Consider the following 20362-nt stretch of genomic DNA (forward strand, 5'->3'; position numbering starts at 1 on the left):
CATTTCAAGTTTTCAATGGCTTATCTCACTTTTACATTAACCCATGATCTTGCAATGATCAGTTAAATATGTTACCGATACAAATGTATTCCCGAAATTTCATTACTCTACAAATTATTTTTTTTCTGTTGAGATTTTTTTCGGTAGATGTGCAATGTTTATCTTTACCATACATTATGTGAGTATGCTATAATCAATTTCGAAAAATCGAAATAAGCACTGTAGCAATCTCTTTGCATGAACGCTGAAGAGATTTTACGTTTTTGGAAAGTCACATTTGCTTCCGACAAATAGGATTCGTTTCCAGGCGTCAAAACATGAAGTTCTGCTTGTTTTAAAGAGAATTCGCCAGGTTTCTGATTTCGGATGGCTAGTCGAATCGGTGCTGTGTTGTGCTGCTGACAGGAAGACTGTCTTTCCATGGCGCAGACCCTTGCTGTTGTGTAGATTCAACGATAACCAAAGAGTAGGGGCACACTGTTTTACTTTTTTTTTTTGCTTTGGTGAAACTTATCGAGTGTGGCAAGCTTTAATTGGCATTGCTTAGTTGTGGTTACCCCACCAATGAACGTAGGCGTTGTTCTTATGCACAATAAAATGGATGCTCGTTGGTTGCTGATATTTTGTTGAATGAAATCAGCACCGTAAATTAGCTTTGCTCCTCATCACATAGTAATTATAAGGTGGTTGCCATCTCATGAGAACATTAAGTTGTGTTTCTTTGTCTTGAATCTCGTTCTTGTGCTTGTAGTTTTGCGGGCCTGTACTGGTTTGTAAGTTTGGTTTTTTTTGTGTGCTGAGACAATAGAAATATTTGTTGCTCTAATTCTTTCGGGATAATTTCAAAAATATATGGTCATTCCTTGTTACTTAATGCTGGAGATTTTGCCATATCTTATGATAGCCACCTTTTAATTGGTGGGAGCCCACTCCACGATTCATGTACCGTTTGAAGGATCAGCAGCAGTCACATGTTGAATTGCCGCTAAGAAATATTAGTGTTAAATAGTACCTCTCTGCATGCTATTAATTATCAGGTGCTGATAAAGGTAGGTCTTCGAGTGCTGCATTGCTTATTCCTGTTTGCCAAATATTGTGCTGTATAATCTAAATCACTATTAGGATGTAATGTAGTTCCTCATTCAGTCGATTTAATCATGCTTGTACAACAAATTGGCTATTACAAAATCGTGGAAACATACTCGTAGCACAGCGGGACGCCATGAACAGAAGACTGACACATGTTCAGTTTGGTTTACTGTCTTTGTGAGTCAGTATTCATGATATATATATATATATATATATATATATATATATATATATATATATATATATATTTTTTTTTTTATTTTTTTATTTTTTTTTTTTTTTTTTGCTTGAATATCATCAGTTCGCTCAGAACGCATTCCTATGCAGTATTATTACTGGTGGTGCGTTATGATGCCTTAATGTTAACTTCTTAAGGAGAAATTAACGGCTGAAACCTAGCAAAAGGCATATATACTCGAACAATGGTCAGTGTGAACATAATATTTCGCATCTAGTGATCCAGAAATGGTATAAAGTGAGAGTGAGAGGATAAATTGTTGATAATTAATTTATCTCTGCTGTGTGTTGTATGGTCAATAGATGATAATGTTATTAAAATATTCACTACATTAATACAAATGGAATACTACAGAACATGATAATCTTATACACTCCTGGAAATTGAAATAAGAACACCGTGAATTCGTTGTCCCAGGAAGGGGAAACTTTATTGACACATTCCTGGGGTCAGATACATCACATGATCACACTGACAGAACCACAGGCACATAGACACAGGCAACAGAGCATGCACAATGTCGGCACTAGTACAGTGTATATCCACCTTTCGCAGCAATGCAGGCTGCTATTCTCCCATGGAGACGATCGTAGAGATGCTGGATGTAGTCCTGTGGAACGGCTTGCCATGCCATTTCCACCTGGCGCCTCAGTTGGACCAGCGTTCGTGCTGGACGTGCAGACCGCGTGAGACGACGCTTCATCCAGTCCCAAACATGCTCAATGGGGGACAGATCCGGAGATCTTGCTGGCCAGGGTAGTTGACTTACACCTTCTAGAGCACGTTGGGTGGCACGGGATACATGCGGACGTGCATTGTCCTGTTGGAACAGCGAGTTCCCTTGCCGGTCTAGGAATGGTAGAACGATGGGTTCGATGACGGTTTGGATGTACCGTGCACTATTCAGTGTCCCCTCGACGATCACCAGTGGTGTACGGCCAGTGTAGGAGATCGCTCCCCACACCATGATGCCGGGTGTTGGCCCTGTGTGCCTCGGTCGTATGCAGTCCTGATTGTGGCGCTCACCTGCACGGCGCCAAACACGCATACGACCATCATTGGCACCAAGGCAGAAGCGACTCTCATCGCTGAAGACGACACGTCTCCATTCGCCCCTCCATTCACGCCTGTCGCGACACCACTGGAGGCGGGCTGCACGATGTTGGGGCGTGAGCGGAAGACGGCCTAACGGTGTGCGGGACCGTAGCCCAGCTTCATGGAGACGGTTGCGAATGGTCCTCGCCGATACCCCAGGAGCAACAGTGTCCCTAATTTGCTGGGAAGTGGCGGTGCGGTCCCCTACGGCACTGCGTAGGATCCTACGGTCTTGGCGTGCATCCGTGCGTCGCTGCGGTCCGGTCCCAGGTCGACGGGCACGTGCACCTTCCGCCGACCACTGGCGACAACATCGATGTACTGTGGAGACCTCACGCCCCACGTGTTGAGCAATTCGGCGGTACGTCCACCCGGCCTCCCGCATGCCCACTGTACGCCCTCGCTCAAAGTCCGTCAACTGCACATACGGTTCACGTCCACGCTGTCGCGGCATGCTACCAGTGTTAAAGACTGCGATGGAGCTCCGTATGCCACGGCAAACTGGCTGACACTGACGGCGGCGGTGCACAAATGCTGCGCAGCTAGCGCCATTCGACGGCCAACACCGCGGTTCCTGGTGTGTCCGCTGTGCCGTGCGTGTGATCATTGCTTGTACAGCCCTCTCGCAGTGTCCGGAGCAAGTATGGTGGGTCTGACACACCGGTGTCAATGTGTTCTTTTTTCCATTTCCAGGAGTGTAATTAAAGTTTATTTTAATTACACATAAGGTATCTCTAATATGAGTATGCCTGTATTGGCTTGAATTAGTGAGGCATTACTCACTTTGGACTTCAAAAGGGACTCTGTTAAGTATCCTACTCAAGTAGTACAGAAATGTGGCACTTCAAAAATAAAATTAATTATTCATGAAAACCATAATGGAAAGAGGCATAATCAATTGTGTGGTATCATAAGTTTTTTGCCCTTACACTATAAGATACTGGAAGTAGCAAGATGAATTTTGATGGAGAGGTTTTCTTAAGATTTCCTTGTTGGTTTTCGATGTTGCTACTTGTAACCCTATAACAGAATGGCTGAAAATCTGGTCCTCTGCAAGACTGGAACTGCGAGCAAAAGCTGCCTTCACCATGTTATCTCAGAGCTAGCAAACAGCTGCAGTATTTGTTTTTCGCTAATTGGCCGAGTTATGGCTATGACAGATAAATCGCAATGTGAAAGACGATATTAGTTGCAGTTTCTGTGTAGAATGACATGCCTGGAAGCAAAACCATAAGCTGATAACTTTAGGACACACCTTCAATGGCAACCGCAAAGGTTGTTCGATGGAAATGACTCGAAAAATCAAATGAATTTAGCAGGATAATTCTGTGTCATCCAGGAAGTAACTCATTGGTTAAAGAGTTGCCAAACCTATTTGCATTGTTACCACGATTCACTCAGACTACCATCAGGTGGAATTACACCCTATGTGTTCCTTGAGTGGGATGGAACATTACTATAGCTTGCGTTTCAAGAACACTGATACTGAGGGTGAGAATACCAAAAGTATATGTCATTGAGTTTTATTCTCATTTCTGTAACTAGGTTTTGTGACTGGAGCATACTCAAACGCTGACTGCAAACTAAATACAATAAATCAAAACTGTAACAATTATTTTTGTTTTTCTGTCTTGAGAAATAGTGGAAACTGAAAAGCTCATCATCAGATTGGATTCATATTTTTGGAATTTTCCAGTAATTATATTTTATGAGTTGAAACACATTTTTTGACCACTACAGACTTCAAATACATTTTTCTTACGAACAATATGATTAGCACTTTACCGTTAATAGAGGAATGCAAATGAAAAGATAATAGCACAGAATTGATTGCAAAACGTGAACATCCACAGAGAGACTTTGTAAGCTATGACTAACACAAAGCTCCAAATCAAGGAAGTTTGCTATGTGCAGAAACCATACACCATGACCAAAAAAGGTGGGTTCAAAAAGAAGTGGAGAAAATCAAACCAACTAAAATGAAGGGAGAAGCAGTTATCACGAGTATGTGGAACAAGGAACACAGAACGCTGGCAGTAATGTATGGAATTAGTCATCCAAAAGCAAAACTGTCATTCAGTCTACGAGTACTGAAAGAACAAAAAAATCGACTAGTCGTAATGATCACAGTACTACCAATTCTGATGCTTTGTCAATAAAACCGAAAAGCGTCTGTGTTGAAGAGCTACTCAACTTGTAGATAGAGAGAAGAAGCTGAGCGTGTGCTAATTTTCTACGCAGCGATTCACAATCAGAATAGCGTTTCATTAATGTAGTACCTGATGGTTTCATATAAACGAGTCTTCTTGGCTACCGCAATATTTATACGGGCAGTATCGAGGTGTAAGGCGATGGCTTAGGTAGTAAGTCGTTCCCTCTCATGATCCTGATGGGAGCAGGATCATCTCTGGGAATGGTGACCCTGCCCTATACGAGCACTCGTCCGCAGCTCGTGGTCGTGCGGTAGCGTTCTCGCTTCCCGCGCCCGGGTTCCCGGGTTCGATTCCCAGCGGGGTCAGGGATTTTCTTTGCCTCGTGATGACTGGGTGTTGTGTGATGTCCTTAGGTTAGTTAGGTTTAAGTAGTTCTAAGTTCTAGGGGACTGATGACCATAGATGTTAAGTCCCATAGTGCTCAGAGTCATTTGAACCATTTATATGAGCACTCTTCACCCTCATATCCTGAGGAGGACATGCTCTAAGACCCTTATCCATCCAAATCTCAATTAACTTCTGCACAGTCCTCCATCAGTTCTGAACCTACATTGGACCACCATGAGTAGTTATGGTCCAAAGCTTCCCTGAACGAACATGTCGAATTTTAATACAAGGCACCTCAAGTTAAGTAGAGTTGGAGGCACTGAAATGTCTTTATACCTGTGTACCAATGGTTTCTGGGGAGGGCATGGGGGTGTGGCAAAAAATCGATTTATCAAGTTCAACAATAATAACACAAAGGAAACGGGAACCACCTGATCAGAACTTCCTATCTGCAGAACTTCCTATGCTGCAGCGTGTGATATTTGCTCCATGAGAAGTGAAGAAAAAGCGACTACTATCCTCAAGTCTGGGAACCCCCTGTTTCAGAATGACTCGGATGTAAATTCACATATTGACGGCATAGCTCTGCTAATTTACAGAAAGAGGGAACACGTTATGACCAAGACCATATCCATATCAGAATGATCTTCGTGATCCTTGAGATAAGCACAAAGATTAGACTTCAGATCATTGGTCCTAAGCGCCTATTCCCATCTCAACTGATGAAGAACTAGAACAGTTTTTTGGAGGTCTGAAAACAACAAAAAAATCAGAAACCACCGCATTTTCTTTAAAACCTGGCAGTTTTATTGCTAAGAAAGTAATGAGACCATACTTTCACTGAAAATTTTGGTCTTTCAACGCGAAATGAGAGAGGCAGATGAATATGATTTTTCTTATTAAAGATCGTTGATACTGCATGAACACATTTTACAAGAAAAATCTAGAAAGTGGACCTGGAGAACTGTTGACAGCACGGTTAAGAATGAAGTACATTTCAGCCTCACAAAAGACAATGAAATATGCTCAGATGTGTCATACATAAATCACTTCAACCCACGTAGTGAGCGTAGGCTAGTCAGAATCCGAATTCATATTAACACACGACTCATCATCATCATCATCATTTAAGACTGATTATGCCTTTCAGCGTTCAGTCTGGAGCATAGTCCCCCTTATAAAATTCCTCCCTGATCCCCTATTCAGTGCTAACATTGGTGCCTCTTCTGATGTTAACCCTATTACTTCAAAATCATTCTTAACTGAATCCAGGTACCTTCTACTTGGTCTGCCCCGACTCCTCCTACCCTCTACTGCTGAACCCATGAGTCTCTTGGGTAACCTTGCTTCTCCCATGTGTGTAACATGACCCCACCATCTAAGCCTGTTCGCCCTAACTGCTACATCTATAGAGTTCATTCCCAGTTTTTCTTTGATTTCCTCATTGTGGACACCCTCCTGCCATTGTTCCCATCTACTAGTACCTGCAATCATCCTAGCCACTTTCATATCCGTTACCTCAACCTTATTGATAAGGTAACCTGAATCCACCTAGCTTTCGCTCCCATACAACAAAGTTGGTCGAAAGATTGAACGGTGCACAGATAACTTAGTCTTGGTACTGACTTCCTTGTTGCAGATGAGAGTAGATCGTAGCTGAGCGCTCACTGCATTAGCTTTGCTACACCTCGCTTCCAGTTCTTTCACTATGTTGCCATCCTGTGAGAATATGCATCCTAAGTACTTGAAACCGTCCACCTGTTCTAACTTTGTTCCTCCTATTTGGCACTCAATCCGTTAATATCTCTTTCCCACTGACATTACTTTCGTTTTGGAAATGCTAATCTTCGTACCATAGTCCTTAGACTTATGATCTAGCTCTGAAATACTACTTTGCAAACTTTCAATAGAATCTGCCATCACAACTAAGTCATCCGCATATGCGAGACTGCTTGTTTTGTGTTCACCTATCTTAATCTCACCCAGCCAGTCTATTGTTTTCAACATATGATCCATAAATAATATGAACAACAGTGGAGAGAGGTTGCAGCCTTGTCTTACCCCTGAAACTTCTCTGAACCATGGACTCAATTTACCGTCAACTCTAACTGCTGCCTGATTATCTATGTAAAGACCTTTAATTGCTTGCAAAAGTTTGCCTCCTATTCCATAATCACGTAGAACAGACAATAACTTCCTCCTAGGAACCCGGTCATATGCCTTTTCTAGATCTATAAAGCATAGATACAATTCCCTGTTCCACTCATAACACTTCTCCATTATTTGTCGTAAGCTAAAGATCTGGTCCTGACAACCTCTAAGAGGCCTAAACCCACACTGATTTTCATCCAATTTGTCCTCAACTAATACTCGCACTTTCCTTTCAACAATACCTGAGAAGATTTTAGCCACGACGCTGATCAAAGAGATACCTCTGTAGTTGTTACAATCTTTTCTGTTTCCATGTTTAAAGATTGGTGTGATTACTGCTTTCGTCCAGTCTGATGGAACCTGTCCCGACTCCCAGGCCATTTCAATTATCCTGTGTAGCCATTTAAGGCCTGACATTCCACTGTATTTGATGAGTTCCGACTTAATTTCATCCACCCCAGCCGCTTTATTGCATTGCAATCTATTGACCATTTCCTCCACTTCCTCAAATGTGATCCTATTTCCATCATCATTCCTGTTCCATTGTACATCGAAATCTGAAACATTACTGATCGTATTTTCACCTACATTGAGCAGCTCTTCAAAATATTCCCTCCATCTGCCCAAGGCATCAACAGGATTCACCAGCAGTTTTCCTGACCTGTCCAAAATACTTGTCATTTCCTTCTTACCTCCCTTTCGAAGACTGCTAATTACACTCCAGAATGGTTTTCCAGCAGCTTGACCCAAGGTCTTCAACCTGTTTCCAAAGTCTTCCCAAAATTTCTTCTTGGATGCTGTAATTATCTGTTTGGCTTTGTTTCTGTCTTCAACATAACTTTCTCTGTCTACCTGAGTTCTAGTATGTAGCCATTTTTGATATGCCTTCTTTTTCCTTTTACAGGCTGCCTTGACTGTGTCATTCCACCAAGCTGTTTGCTTCATCCTACCTTTACACACTACTGTTCCAAGACATTCTTTGGCCACTTCTAGTACTGTGTCCCTGTACCTTGTCCATTCCTTTTCCAGTGACTGCAATTGACTACATTCAACTAACTGGTACCTTTCTGAGATCACTGTTATGTACTTGTGTCTGATTTCCTTATCCTGAAGTTTCTCCACTCTTATCCTCCTGCACATGGACCTGACCTCCTGCACTTTCGGCCTCACAATACCAATTTCACTGCAGATTAAATAGTGAGCAGTGTCATCAAAGAATCCCCTGAATACACGTGTGTCCCTCACAGCTTTCCTGAATTCCTGATCTGTTATTGTATAATCAATGACAGATCTGGTTCCCCTGCCTTCCCAAGTATACCGGTGAACGTACTTATGTTTAAAAAAGGAGTTTGTGATTACTAAGCCCATACTGGCACAGAAATCCAAGAGTTGTTTCCCGTTCCTGTTGGCCTCCATATCCTCTCCAAATTTACCCATAACCTTTTCATACCCTTCTGTTCGATTTCCAATCCTGGCGTTAAAATCACCCATGAGCAGAACACTGTCCTTGTCCTTTACTCTAACAACTACATCACTGAGTGCCTCATAAAAACTATCCATCTTATCTTGATCTGTCCCTTCACAATGCGAATATACTGACACAATCCTAATTTTCTTGCTAGACACTGTCAAATCTATCCACATCAGTCGTTCGTTTACATACCTTATTGCAACTACGCTGGGTTCCATTTCTTTCCTGATGTAAAGCCCTACACCCCATTGTGCTATTCCTGCTTTGACTCCTGACAGGTAGACCTTGTATTCTCCCACTTTCTCTTCTTTCTCACTCCTTACCCGAATGTCACTAACAGCTAAAACGTCCAACCCATCTTACTTGCAGCCTCTGCCAGCTTGAGAGAGAAATTACCGCCATTATTCGAACATTAGTAAAAGAATTCATTGCACTCCAAAAACAGAAAAATCCGACAATTGTCCTCGAAACAGAACAACTTACGAAAGAAAGGTGAAACACTGATAGAGACGCACGAAAAACTAGTCTTCAACAAAACCGCAATGAAGACAATCATAAGAGATTAGTCGCTGCAAAACACAAGACTGATGGAGGTGACAATCAAAACCGGTATGAACATGAAACTCCTTCGTTGCAGTCAAATGAGCAGCTTGTCATCCACAGCATTGGAACTGGCAAAGCGGAAGTTGTTACCGAAAGAGACAGAATTATAAAAACTGTCAAGAACCTTCTTCACCAACTCTACAGTGAGTCATTGACAAGCCAAAGCCGCATGATGAATCGCGAACATTTGTTATGAATGTGGGATCGGAAGAACTGGAACCTATCGATAAAAATAAAATGGAAACAGCTCTGAAGCAACTTAAGAGTTGTAAGGCGCCAGAAGAAGACCAGATCGCGAGTGAGATAAAATAGATGTCTCAGGGAAGGAGAGATTCCAGATTCATGGAAAAATGCAGATATCATTCTTCTCTTGAAGGAAGGCGACAACAGAACGAGGGCCACTGAACAAAATTGAAGAAGCGGGCCACATGCGGTCATAACGAACAGAGCCTTACGTCATTATCTCCCACCTGTCCCCATAAACACTGCGGTTTTCCGTTTCTGAATACAGTTGGTCATTAGGATGTATGGCATTAATACCGGAGAACTCAATTCAATGATTAGTACAGTGTAATGGCATCCTCATGTTAGATGTTAAAGCACTTCTCGTGAACATGCTGGTTGTCGTGCCCAAGATGACGCTATCCAAGTAACTAGAACCCGCCACTCGTGGGACTTGGCATTGGCCGCCCCCATCCACATCACTGATGGGCAGACTGAGGGTCTTCCAACGCCAGTGCATCTCACAGTGCTTACTGCACTAACATCATCGTCCTGCTGGATGTGAAGCTGGTGGCTGTTCCTGAAATTATAACAGTAGTAATAATATCGGGAACTAAATTAACGACTCATAAATGATGTAGGCCACACAGTTGCGATTTTGTTAGAATAATGTTTCTTCAGAAAGCAAACTAATAGCGTAAGTGGTCGTATTCAGAGTTACTGTTACACTCGAGTGCATATCCATTTAACACAGTTCGATCATTCACAATCTGATCGCGAATTACAAGTTCGATACACCACCTCGTTAACTATGCGAAAAGTTAAGAGTTCACACCTGGCGCGAGGCAGTTCACCGCTCAGAGACTTAGTCCCGCGATACCACACAACGCGAGACTAAGTCGTTTCACTTCCTAGCTACCTAAAGACTGACTGTCCGCTTTCGCGTCTCAATCCGAGCTATCCACTTTGGTGTCTCCAGCCGCACTGTCCCTCTGCCCGTCTCCGACCGCATTTCCCGCGAGCCGAACATCTTCGCTCAACTGACCAGCGCAGTCCCCTTTCCTGAAGCCGTCCATCTGATTGGCTACAGCTTATTCTACACTACTTTACATTTGAACATATTTAAATAATCAAAGCTTGACCACTTTCACGTTCTAAATAAAGCAACAATAGTATCCATTACATAATAAACGTTAAATTCTTTTACATGAAACCAATACAATTTCCTTCTTAACTTTTAATGTCACGGCCAGTAGCCGTGCACCAATGTGCTTTCTTATAAATAAATAAAGAACAAAAGTAACTATTTTCCACTAAACTTTACAACAAATATTCTATTTCATAATGATTCAATAAGGTGTCATGCTATCGTCGTTCAATGTGTTTTGTGTGGAGAAAATGATGATCTGATGCTCAACTGTAAATACTGATAATTTAAATTTACTATATCTTTTAAACAAATAAAGTTACAGGGTTGATATTTACAATATTTGTCATTTTAATAATGCGCTTCTATATGAAATGTCGATCGTTAAGATTCACCGAAGCGTTCAGATTTTAGCATTCAGGTCTTTGTTACAAAACTTGTTAATTTCACTTTAACAGTAAATCCTAAACTATTATACATATGATCAATATTCAAGTTTTATTGGGATCATCATGAAAATTTAAGGAGGATGGCAGATTAAAATTACTGTGGCTTGATTCCCTGCAACACTAAAGAATTAAATAGTTTTCATAAATGTTTCCCTTTATGGCCTATCTTAGGTCCGCTATATTTAACACTGCTACGTCTCCTTGGCCACACATGGCTTCTACTGGGTATCCCTATGACGTAGGTTCTCGTCTGTCTCACTCGCACACTACAGGCCTCAATAGACAACAGATGCCTGTAAATTTCCCCATCTCGTGGTGAATCTGCTCCCTTTGTGGCACGCAGTCCTGGACGACAGGGTTCGTTTCACAGTTCCTGTAGGCTCACTTCATCGGCCATATATTTAAATGAGAGTGCAATGCTCGTTAACTCCCAATAGTCCCACCTTCGTTGCCTGTTGCTTTGAATTAGAGCTCACAGGACTCTTGCACCCAGCTTCTGAATGTTGCCTACTGTATGCAAATGTCGCACGATGGTCAAATGGTCACATTTCATCATATATGTCAGTTGTTGGGACTTCCAGAATGTGAGAAAATGATTCATGACACAACGATGTTTCCTGACACAAAATATCATTCAAATTGTGTAACTGCAAAATACTAGAACTTCAAATAAGAAAATGCCCGTTGATAAATAGACTCGCAGCATCGCAGTTACCTGATGATATGGCACCAGACGTCAAGTGGCAGGTACACTGTGGTTTGTAGCCAGTGGCCAGTGGCCACTGTAGGGCAAGGCAACTCTCGAGCATATACAATGCTGATCTCGACAGAGCCACTTGATGTTTTGTGAATTGTTTCTGGAAGTTTTTGCTATTATTGTTTGGTTAGAAAATGAATCGAATTATGTTTTGAGATTCCATCAGACTGATAATTTCAGCAAACAACTTAAACATGGCTTAAAAATAGGCGAGTGGACTCAGATTTACAACTTTGCATCTCTGTTGCTCGACATTTACAACCAGACCACTAGTTGATGCAGCAATATAGCAGTTCAAAAAGAAGACAATACTTCCTCGAGACACAGTCTTCTCTTACACTGTTGTCGCGTTGTGTGTACGGCCGGAGTTAGATTTCTGAGGGACAGCCAGTTTTATTGGCCACCTTAAGTGAAACACTCAGACAGTCTCCGTGGGGATTGCAGGTTTTATGTCTGTCTCTGTCGGGGCCAGCCAGAGACCAGGTTTTATGTCTAAGACTGTGCTTAACTGAAGTGTTCGTTTGTGTGTGGGGGGGGGGGGGGGGAGGAGACATTCCAAGGTTTTTAGAGTCTGTGCAAAGAATTTCTAAAAAAACAATTTCTGGGCAAAAGGAGTAAACCAGAGCAAAGCGCTATAGGTAGAAAATTGTTGAATGAAACATGCTTGGCTGTCAGAGGGCTTATTCCAGAAAAGTTGAACTACTACTGCAGGAGAATGATCAAGCTCAAGGAAATTCTGGTCATTCATAAGGGCTGTTGGTGACACCAAAGTTACTGTCTAGTCATTCATGAATGACAAAAAAGGGAACTAATGGTATCAGAGCAACTACAGAAATGCCGTATACCCACTTCAACTGTCCCTTTTCAAAGGCAAATACAGGAATCAGAGTTTAATTCTTGCACCACTGCCAAGGTTAGTGACATAATAATTACTGTCAGTGGCGTTGAGATACAGTGAAAAATCACTAAAACTGAACAAAGTTTCTGTTCCCAATGGAATCATTACCATATTCTAAACAGTATTTTCAGCTGCATTAGCCTCTCTTTTAATCATAATACACCCTAGATCTCTCGAAAAAGAAGCTGTGGCCAATAGTTGGCACAGACGTTTACAAGAGTGACTGTAGTGATCCACAAAACTACCGTCCAATATCTGTCACATCTGTCTGTTTTAGAATCTTAGTACTTATTCTGAGCTCAAATCCAATGAGGGATCTCGAAACAGAATGATCTCCATACCAACAAGAATTAATCAGCAAAAATCGTTCACAGGAAATCCAATTCACATTTTTCTCACATGACGTCCTGAAAGCCATGGAACAAAGTAGACAGATAGATGCAGCGTTTCTTGACATTCGAAAAGCTGTCAACTAGTACTACACCCACGCTTACTAATGAAAGTGCGATCATATGGTGTCAACAGAAATATTTCTGGACTGAGGATTAATGGTGGGGAGGTTTAGCATGACATTTTGGAGGAAGCGTCATTGACAGATGTAGAAGTAATTTTATGTGTGCCCCATGGAAGTGTGTTCATTTTCCATATTAATCACTTTGAAGACAACGTGAATAGTAGCCTTCAACTTTTTAACAGATGATGCAGTTTTCTATAATGAAGCACTGTCTGAAAAAATTGCTCGAAATATTCAGTCAGATCTTGGTAAGATTTCAAAGTGGCGCAAAGATTGGCACATTGGTTTAAATGTTCAGAACTGCAAATTGTTGCTCTCCCAAAAAAAGTAGTGTCCTACGACTGCAGTATCAATGAGCAATGAGTCATTTCACGCAAATATTCAGGTGAAAGATTTTGAAGGGATACGAAAATGATCATAGCCTCAATCGTAGGTAGGGCCAGTGGCAGACTTTGGTTTATTCCTAGGATACTTAAAAATACAATATCCAAAAAGAAGATTTCTCCTAAAATATCACTCATACAAAATAGAACTATAAGGATGTAGAATCGCATCAGGACAGCGAACCCTTATGCTATAATAACAAAGAATTAAATATTTCAGTATGTCTTCTCACTGATTTTTGTGTTACATGTGAGTGATAAGGTAGAGACATTGTTTACACTGATCCCTTCTTTTGTCGTATATATCGCTGAAAGCACCATAAAACATATAGGAAGTAATGTGGAATAAGGGTCTATTTAGAAATCTTAAAGAAACCAGACAGTGTGGCTTGAAATCTTAAAGAAAGCATAAGTGGAGCTTGACTTGAAATTTCATAGAATGCAGGCACATTGTGTGGAATGTCTAATATGGTTGCAGGGTAAATGCAGAATTAATACATGTCCGAAAATAAATGGTGGATTTTAATTGTAAGTGTTGAGTACATTATTTATTTTCATCCAAAATTCGACTGCTGTTCTAGATACGTTTGTAGGCCTGTACCAGATATATGGGGATGTATACAAAGAAGGGCAGCACATAAGATCACAGGTTTGTTTGGCCCATCAGAAGGCATCACAGAGAAGCTGAAAAATACCAGACCGACAAATGCTGGAAAATAGACGCCAACTTTACCGCTTAACTGTGCGATCGACGTTTCAAGAAAACGTAGTAAGTGATGAAGCTAGGGATATATTGCAACTCCCTACTCATCGCTCTCATAGGGATTATGAAGACAAGATCATATTAATTACAGCACACAGAGCCTAATTATTTATCCATAATCTCTTGCAGAATGTCGTAGTCTATTGAATACCCCCATTACTGCTTCTGCATCCAACTTCTTCTATTCAAGTTGAATGTTCCCTTAACTAGAAATAGTGTAAGGTCAGGTACTGGGTGGAACAAGTTATATATTTAAATTAAATAGGCCCTTCCAAAATAATTAATTAGGAATCCAGCGAGTAGTAAATGGGACAAGAGTTTCAATTACTTCTGTTCATTCTGTTAAAGTTATTCGTTAGACAATCGACAAACAATGGTAATATTACTACACATCAAAGAAAGATTCGGATCACCTCGGTTCCGAGTTCCGGAACCTTTACAGAAAATTGGAATAGAGATCAACATAAACATCATTTCCACCCTTTTTATTGCTCATGAAAACCACACATAGCATGTTGTATCACCATACAGCCGGACCTTCAGAGCTGGTGGTCCAGATTGCTGTACACACCAGTCCCTCTAATACCGAGTAGCACGTCCTCTTGCATTGATACATGCCTGTGTACGTCGTGGCTTACTATCCACAAGTTCAACAAGGCTCTGTTGGTCCAGATTGTCCCAATCCTCAACGACGATTCGGCTTAGATCCCTCAGAGTGGTTGGTGGGTCACATCATCCATAAACAACCCTTTTCAATCTATCCCAGACATGTTCAATGGGTTGATGTCTGGAGAACATGCTGGCCACTCTAGTCGAGCGATGTCGTTATCCTGAAGGAAGTCATTCACAAGATGTGCACGATGGGGGCGCGAATTGTCATCCATGAAGACGAATGCCTTGCCAATATGCTGAAACACTCATCGGTGAAGAGATCGTGATGCCAATCCTGAGTGGTCCATTCGGCATGTTGTTGGTCCAATCTGTAACGCGTTGCATGGTGTCGTGGTTGCAAAGATGGACTTCACCATGGACATCGGGAGTGACGTTGCACATCATGCAGCCTATTGCGCACAGTGTGAGTCGTAACACGATGTCCTGTAGCTACACGACAAGCACTATTCAACATGGTGGCGTTGCTGTCAGTGTTCCTCCGAGCCATAATCCGTTGGTAGCGGTCATCCACTGCAGTAGTAGCCCTTGGGCGGCCTGAATGAGGCACGCCATTGACAGTTTCTGTCTCTCTGTATCTCCTCCATGTCCGAACAACATCTCTTTGGTTCAGTCCGAGACGCCTGGACTCTGCCCTTGTTGAGAGCCCTTCCTGGCACAAAGTAACAATGCGGACACGATCGAACCGCGGTATTGACCGTCTAGGCATGGTTGAACTACGGGCAACACGAGCCGTGTACCTCCTTCCTGGTGGAATGACTGGAAATGATCGGCTGTTGGACCCCCTCTGTCTAATAGGCGCTGCTCATGCATGGTTGTTTACATCTTTCGGCGGGTTTAGTGACCTCTCTGAACAGTCAAAGGGACTGTGTCTGTGATACAAGTCAACATCTTCAGGAGTTCTGGGAATGAGGGTGATGCAGTTTTTTTTATGATGTGTGTATAATAAAACCTTGTCACATCTGACAAAGGGTTTGGGGGGTAAAGATTCTGATAATTGCACAGTTGAAGTAATTACAATTCAAAGTTGCATCGTGATTGTTGTGAAGTTAATTGAAGAGGCAAATAGTACTACACAAGGAAATACATTGAACCTGTGGTCGGAGTTGAAAGCAGACTGTTCATTGAATCTAAATGCAAGTCTTCAGAGCGAAGGTTTAGGTAAAGTAGTGTGTAAGCTTAGGGACTGATGACCTTAGCAGTTAAGTCCCATAAGATTTCATACACACTATAAATATATTACACCGGGTGTCCCGTGCCGACATTGCAAAAGACTGTCTGGTGGCCTGCGAACAATTGACCTGCACCTCTCGGGACGTGTTCTTCTGCGAAACATCTCCAAGGATGGCAGCCTACCTAGCTCCCCTGACAGCCCGGGTTCTTCTGCAACGCTCCAAATCTGCTTTGAACGTCCTCTCATTTATACAAGGCACACATATCTGAATGAAACAATAAAAGAAGAGTAGCAGTACGTTAGTCAACTACTAACAGTCACTAAAACTGTTATGTATCACATTCCGTGGTATCGATTAAATATTCTGATCTAATGGATCTTCCATTAATTTCCTCTTAACACAAAACTCAAGTGTTCCATAGCTCATTATCATTTTCCTTTTCGCAAAAATGGCACGATTCCCACAGCTTAGTATTGAAGCAGAAAGGGAAACTGTTGCACACCACAAGTCCAATGCGGGAACTGCGAGCAACAACATTTGACAACCTTCGCTCTTTCCCTCAGGAATCACCATCACTTTCCCCAGCCCTCCCCGTCCTGACTTTTAAGTCCAGAGACTGGTTTCATGCAACTCTCCATGATAGTCTACCCTGTGCAAGCCTCTTCATCTCTGCACGACCACTGCAACCTCCGTCCACTTGTACCTGTTTATTATGGTCAAGCCTAGGTCTCGTTCTACAATTTTTACGCTCTCGCCCTTCCCTCCTTCGTCAAATTAATTCTCACTTGATGCTTTGCGATGCGTTTTATCAGCCTGTGCCTGTTATGTCATTTTTTCCTATTCCATTCCATACTTCATTAGTTATCAAATATGCATTAGTTATCAAATATGCATAACTAATCTGCAGCATTTTTGCGTAGCATACCATTTCAAAATCGTTCATTTTCCTCCTGTCTGCACTAATTAATTTCGACGTTTCACTCCCATATACGACTACTCTCGAGACAAATACTTGCAGGAAAGACTTCTTAACACTTAAATTTATATTAGATGTAAACGTATTTCTCTATTTCTGAAAATATGTTCTTGCTTTTACCATTACACATTTTATACCCTCTTTACTTCTTCGATCATCTGTCGTTGTGCTGCCCAAGTAGGAAACATCGTCAACTACTTTTAGTGTCTCATTTCATAACCTCCAGTTAAAAGAGCACAAACGTCAGCTGATGTCGTTGCCCTTCATGAAGAAAATGTATTGGATATCACGTTTTGGGATTAACTGTTGGAATCATCACCAGTCTTCTGTGTGTACCGTCACTTGCGGTAGCTGGTGTCGCTAATGTTGTCTGCCACATGGGCCGTTTTGTTAGTAGCTGCTATACAATGTTGTATGCAACAATTTTGTCATCAACATTATCTTTATTTTAACGTTCTGCACACTCCTTTTAAAACAGCTTCATATTACTGACATAACACGAATAGTTAGCTTCCTTATTAAGTCCGATTCATACACTGTCTGATAAAAAATATTTGGACATCCTTACGTCATGCGGAGCTGAGCAGTAGGAGACAGTAAAGCTGGGCCCGTCATTATAAAAGGACACGGGGAGTACTTTGTTGTCAATGGAGAAGAGGTAACAACAGAACTGGCTGCTCAGTAGAGTGACTTCTAATGTGGACTGGTCACTGCATGTCACCTGAGTAACAGATCCATCAGAGACATTTCAACACCTCAAAGCTGCCCATGTAAAGTGTTGGTAATGTGATTTTGATGTGGAAACTCGAAGGAAGAACCAGCTAAACCAATACCAGCCAGATCTCGTGTAATGACCAACAGGGACCATCGAACACTGAAGAGAATGATTGTAAAAAATTGCATGTGATCAGCGGAAGGAATCACTTGTGGATTGCAAAGTGCTACCAGTAGTCTAGCTAGCGAGCTAACACGATGGTTGTGCATAAGAAGTTAAGAAGAATCCGGTACAATTGTCGAGCAGCTGCTTAAAAGGCCACATTGCTGTGGTGAATGCTAAGTGACATTTGGGCTGATGTAACGATCGACGCCACTGGGAAGTGTATGACTGGACACAAGTGACTTGGAGCATTTAATCGCGCTATCCATGCGACAATCCCACGGAAAAGGTTGGGTTTCACGAATGTCTGGAGAACGTTATAAGCTATAATGTGTAGTGCCATAGCGAAGTACGGAGGAAGTGGTGTTAGGGGTATGGAAGTATTTTTCGGGGATAGTGTGTGGTCCTCTCATTGCACTAAAGAAAATGCTAAATGCGGAAAGATATGAACACAATTTGTGTACTCCGTACAGTATAGAAACAGTTCAGAGACGATAATCGTTCGTATCACCTTGACAATCCACCCTTTCGTAAAGCAGTATCAGTGAGACAATGGTTTATCGACAATAACATTCCTGATATGGACTGGTCTGTCCAGAGTCCCGACCTGAACCTAATGGAACACATATGGGATGTCGAACCCTTCGATATCGGTCCAGGCCCTCCAACGTCCAACATCACAACCTTCTCCGGGTTCGATTCTTGAGGAAAAATGGGCTCCCAATCCTCCACAGACATTCAGATACCTTACTGAAATGTCGCTAGTGGAGTTAAATCCCTCGTAATGGCGAAAGTTGGATACATCCCACACAAATGTCCATTAACAGGTGTCTGGATACATTTGATCACATAGTGTATATCTAGGTATTCCTCGAGGAAATATCTGCTGGTTGTGGCTTGAGGATTTCCTCAACCGAGACGTTGTAAATGAGTTGTATATGCCGGCGGCTGTGGCTGAGCTGTTCTAGATGCTTCAGTCTGGAACCACGCGACCGCTACGGTCGCAGGTTCGAATCCGGCCTCGGGCATGGATGTGTGTGATGTCCTTAGGTTAGTTAGGTTTAAGCAGTTCTAGGTTCTAGAAGACTGATGACCTCAGATGTTAAGTCCCATAGTGCTCAGAGCCATTTGGACCTTTTTTTTTTAGTTGTATTTTTCTTCAGAGTGAAAGTTCTCGAGGTGAAGGTCGGATGAAGACATTATAGTCACAGACGGCTGCTAGTATTCCTCGTGAGACAAAACGCAGAAAAGCCGTAATATACCGTGATACAGTTACTAAAGAGAAAACAGTCTCCGATTTTTTCAGAAATGTAATTCATTACAAATAATTTCATGATTGGTTGAGAACGAACGAAGACAGCCACTATCGTCTACCATAAAAACACTGAGGTGACAAAAGTCATGGGATATCTCCTACCATCCTGTCGGACCTCCTTTTGCTCAGCGTTGTACAGCGACTCGACGTGGCAGGGACTCAACAAGTCGTTGGAAGTCCCCTGCAGAATTACTGAGCCAAGCTGGCTCTATAGCCGTCCATAATTACGAAAGTGTTGCCGGTGCAGGACTTTACGCACGAACTGATCTTTCGACTATGTCCCATATGTTCGGTGGGCGGCCAAATCATTCGCTCGAACTCTCCAGAATGTTCTTCAGATCAATTGCAAACAATTGTGGCAAGGTGACATGGCACATAACAATTCCATCAGTGACCGGAAAAAAAGAAGTACACGAATGACTGCAAATGAACACCAGGTAGTCGAAGATAATCATTTCCAGTCATGATCGGTTCCATTCCACGTAAACACCGTCCACCATTACAGGGGCACAACCAGCTTGCACAGTGCCTTGTTAACAACTTCGCTCCACGGCTTTTTGGAATCTGCGCCCCACTCGAACCCTACCATCGGCTCTTACCACTTGATATCGTGACTGATATGACCAGGCCACTCCAGTCGTCTAGTCCAACCAACATGTTCACGAGCCCAGGAGAGAGGCTGTAGGCCAATGTCGTGATGTTAGCAAGGCACTCGCATCGGTAATCTGCAGCCACGGCCTTTTAACCCCAAATTTCGCCGCATTGTCCTAACGGATACGTTGGTTGTACGTGCCAGACTGATTTCTGCCGTTATTTCACGCAGTGCTGCTTGTCTGTTTAGCATTAAGAACGCTAAGCAAACGCCACTGCCCTCGGTCGTTAAGTGAAGGCCGTCAGCTACTGAGTTGTCCGTAGTGAGAGGTAATGCCAGCAATGTGGTATTGTCGGCACACTCTTGACATTGTGGACCTCGGAATACTGAACCCCGAACGATTTCTGAAATGAAATATCCCATGCATATAGCTCCAAT

This window comes from Schistocerca americana, chromosome 7 (genome assembly GCF_021461395.2).
Source record: "Schistocerca americana isolate TAMUIC-IGC-003095 chromosome 7, iqSchAmer2.1, whole genome shotgun sequence".
In the NCBI taxonomy this organism is placed as follows: Eukaryota; Metazoa; Arthropoda; class Insecta; order Orthoptera; family Acrididae; genus Schistocerca; species Schistocerca americana.